The sequence below is a fragment of the Fringilla coelebs genome (genome assembly GCF_963513975.1).
Source record: "Fringilla coelebs genome assembly, chromosome: 18".
Taxonomy (NCBI): Eukaryota; Metazoa; Chordata; class Aves; order Passeriformes; family Fringillidae; genus Fringilla; species Fringilla coelebs.
The window spans coordinates 1,013,460-1,018,039 of record NC_140044.1 but is presented as its reverse complement, the minus strand read 5'-3'; positions in this window follow the sequence as shown (position 1 = coordinate 1,018,039).

The window sequence follows — 4,580 nt, the reverse complement described above, 5'->3', positions numbered from 1 at the left end:
ATTGTGCTTAATGTAAATATTTGCTTTATTACATGCAAGTGCTCCATTCGTGGTTGGTAAATCCCACCTCACTATATTCATTCCTCCTTTTTTGCCTCTGTTTTTCCAAGTGTTCCCCAGCCCTGCTGGGGCCTCTCTGTTTAGTACTTACTGAATACTTATCTCCTTCAAGGTTATTGAGAATCTGCAGAGTAACTTGGGCTGAAATGTGTTGTTCCTGTTCAGCGCTGTAGAACACAGTTATAAATAGCATTGTACTGGTTTGCTTGTTCTGCGTCCTGGGGAAAGGAGGTCTGTGAATTCCTCGATGAATGGAGATCTGATTTCACCTGGGAAATCCTCCCGAGTGTCCAGAGCACTGGGCCTGGGGGTGAGGAGGGCAGTGCTTCCCACAGGGAGCACAAGCCTGGGTCAGCCTGGAAGGTAAAGTGAATTGGACACCAGAAAAACTGGAACTGAGTTTGTTCAAAGCTGTGCTTGGTTTGGCCAGGCCAGGCCTGCAGTGTGGCCTCTGGGCAGGGACCTGAGGAGGGGACTCACTGAGGGGACTCTGCTGTGATGAGAGAAAACTTCCTCAGTGCAGTGGGAAAGTGCAGCAGCCTTTATCTGTTTAGCAATGACAAAACAATTTGGTATCCTTTTATCAATATGCATCACGTTTGTCTCAGTACCTGGTAAGGTAATCTTGATATTAGCAAACTCTATAGTTAAAAATCAGATTTCAGTGTTCTGAACTCCTGGGTGTAGTCAGTGAAGAGTAAGACTGAAATATGAACTCTTTAGTAGTGTTTCATTTGCCAGAAAATTCCAGGAAATACTATTTTATACAGTGATTAAATTAAAGGTCTTGTACACAACCATCCTCTTACCAGGATATCAAGAAGGATGGAGGGTGGTTATTTAAAGTCTTGGCATAAACTTTCTAGTATTTCAAGCCAGTTACTCTTCAAATCTGGCTTTGAGGCTGTTCACTGATTCCTCTCCAGATTTGAGGCTAACCGCACTTTTGAGGAAGTCAGAAAGGGGAAGAAAATAGCTCAGTAAAACTGGAAGGACCTTAACCCGATGTGTGTAATTTAGGATGTGGTACCATGAACTGGATGGGCTGGAAGTTACCGCCTTTCCCAGCCCCTCTGCAGTCCCGGGGCTTCGGGAGCCCTCCGGGGTTGGTGCTGTGGCTGCAGGGTCACACAGAGCTGAGCTGCTGGAGCCCCGTTCCTGCACAGGCTGCACTGAGCTGCTGTGGTCCAGCACGGGCTCTTTCCTGGCTTTTCCTGCTGCTCCCAGTGTGCTCCTCCCTCCTTCCCTGCCCTCTTCCCCGAGGCACACAGGCAGGGACACCCCGGCAGCTTTGTGAGCTGCAGCTCTGTCCGTGAATCACGCCCCAAAGCCGCCCTTCTCCTCAGCACCTTCCTGCGGGGCTGTGGATCCTTCCCCTCCTCTGGGATTGCTGCTCAAACCATTCCTGGTGTCAGCTGTGCTGTGAAGGTTCATTGCACGAGCTCTGACCCTCACTGAAATCAGCTCCAGTGCCATCTGCTGCTGCTGTCCCTCTGTCCCGCAGTGACAGCTCCCCAACAGCAGCTCACCAGTCAATACTTGGACCTTTGACATGTATTTTCATGGCAAACCTGAATATTCACCCAGTATTTTTATAGGAAAATTCTGTCATTCTAGCAGGTTTCAAACACTCACTAGTACAGTTACAGGAAAGTTTCCCATTGTGTAGAACACATTTCACACACAGCTGTGGTAGGAAAACAAATTAATTTCCATTTTAGTCAGAACCAAAAGATTTCAGGAATATGTCATGTGCTTTGTCTCTCCAGTTTTGTTAATAAAGAAGCTGATATTTGCATAAGCAGGTTGGTATAACTAGGAGTATTTTGTTCCTTTTATAACTGATTTGCCTCTCTGTAACCCCAGCTCGTTTGTGATGATCCATTACAAGAACCTGCATTGCAGGGGCAGAGGCAGCCACTCGCTCTTGTCTCTATTGCTTTATATTTTAATTTGACTTTATCTTTCACCATCAGTCCCACTAATAAATATGAAAAGGTTGTGTTCATTTATTTCTGCATCAGAAGAGCTTTGGTCGCCATGGTTACAGCCATGCAGCTTTACTTTCACCATAAGCTTGGCGCTTTTTTCCCTTTACAGACTTTGCAGTGGGTTCTCCATCTTGAGCTTTTCCACATGCATTTTTAAAACAAGCATTTTTTCCATTTCTCCATATTGTACTTGATGCAAAGCCAGTCATCTAAAAGGTAGATCCCCTCCTCTCTTCCCTATTCAAAGAACTAAGGGGGTTTAGTGCTCCTGGGCCTGTTTTGAAGTAAAAAACCTTTAAAATGCTACAGGTGCAGGGATGGGCTGGGCTGCTGGTGGTCCTGGCTAAAGCACACCTACACTGCAGAATGGAACAGGCAAAGGCCCAGAACAGCTGCACAGAAGGTTTATTTCTATCATTCAGGTTATATCACACAACAGCTTGTAAAACACTGCTCCTGGTGCAAAGAGTGTGCTGGAGGCTTCAGCCAGGTGGTGTTTATGGCATTTTAAAATTCTGCCATTGGCTTCAAATTCTCCTGCAAATTCAGAGTGTTTGTGGAGCTGGCAGTGTTGGCACCTGACTAGCAGGTTTGCACTAGAACACTTAACCCCCTGATCATTTCAAATATGAAACATGAAGGTAAACAAAGTGAGATTTTTGGACATTGTCTTCACTGAATTTGGAAGCTCAACCAAGTACAGACTCCTGGGATCAAATCTTTTAATAAATCTTCCCTCTCCAGAGAGCTACAACAGGGTCAGAAATCTGCTTCCCCTTAGAGCTGCCAGCCAAAGACCTGAGGTGTAACAGAGCCAGGGTGTCCTGAAGGATGAACCCTTCAGAATAAACTCAGGCACCTTTCCTAGGAGCCTCTTGGTTATCAAGAATGACTTACTTTGACTTTTGGTACCTACACAGTCCCAGGAGAAAAACTTCAGCTGGGGAGGCTCTGCAGGTCAGAGGGGCGAGGTGCTGGCAGGGCACGGCTCTGAAACAGAAACAGGGCAGAAATTCAGCTTCTTGCTCAAGAACAGGAAATAATACTTGAGGGAATTGTCTGCTAAAAGAGACAAGGGGGGTGGAATCATCATCTCAGAACTGAAGTTGCGCTCCAGTAATAACTGACTTTGTAAGAGGTGCTGAAAATGTGAAGTTGTTTACTCTCACACCTGATTCTACAGACTTTGAAATCATCTTAGCTGGGTTAATATTGAACAGATAAAAATAGAGTAGAACACGGGGGAAATCAGTTTTAAAGCACAGAGAAATGCAAATGAATTAGTACCACTGGAAAATACTGACTACAGAAGAAATACAGAGAGGGATTCGGGTTTGCTTCTGGGGTTTTTAAGAATTCAAATAATTGATTAATCCAGAATTAAGGAGATAAAGTAATTTCTTTCTGTAGTGCAGCAATCCAAACCTCTAGCTAAAATCCCAGTCTCAATGGAAAAGGAGCCTGTCTTTCCCCTGAGGCTGATGCTCTCCAGGCTCTAAACTTCACCTATTTCCAGAGGCCAGTTTGCTATTTAGATTAAATCCTCCCATGTATTTGTGTGCAATTCTCCTCCCCGTGTTTCACCACCTCCATCCCATGGGCACAGCTTTCAATGTAACACAAACCCAAGTTTTCCTTCTCTGACTCTCAGCCTTCACAGGCACTGGTCAGACAAGCTGAGGAATCTGAACTGACCATGGAAGTGCTGCTAGTCGTGACCTGCACCCCTGTGAAACAGAAAGGACAAAAAGCCAGAAGCAAAGAAGCTGTGAGAATATCCAGCTGTAGTAATTCATGGTGGGATATGAACACTATCATTGTCTTCCTCAAAATAAAAGTAGAGAGAAGGAAAAGTTACAGCCCACTCCAGTTTCCTAAGTAAAATAATCTGTCCCTCACTTCTAAGGCAGCACTGCCAGTGGTCACCCCGGGAGCAAAATTGGGCTGTGAATGACAGTAATTAAGCTTAACGAGCTGGGTGCCAATCTGTTTGCAGAAAGCTCTGGCCAGAGCAAGCCAGCTTCACTGTGGGCACAGCCTCTCCCACCAGCCTCAAAAGCAGCCTCTGGCTTTCCCACAGCTCATGAAACCTCTGTGCCACTCTGCTTTGTAACCAGTTACTTGAGAGAGTGAGAGCACTTACTGTCCAAAATTCCTCCAAAAAGATGATGCCACAGTTGCAATGTGAATTTAGTATTTTTTAGATCCCTGCAATAGTAAATCTGATGCTTTGATGTCTAATACCTCACTCTTTCTATAACACTGCAGCTCTTTGGACTCACACCTTCCCCTCTGACCTGCAGGTACCACATTCTCTGTACCCCCTTGCCATGGGGCATTTTTGGGGGTGACTCTCAGAACTGTGCCATAACCACTTCCAAAACCACTCCTCCTTTGGCTGCATCCCCCAAACTCAGGGAGGAACTCTTGTTACCAGCCAGAGTTAAAGGAACCACTTCAATCTTATCTGCTCAGCTGCTGAATCACTGGGAAATGAGAGGCAAAGCTCCCAGGCCACACAAGGTTTTC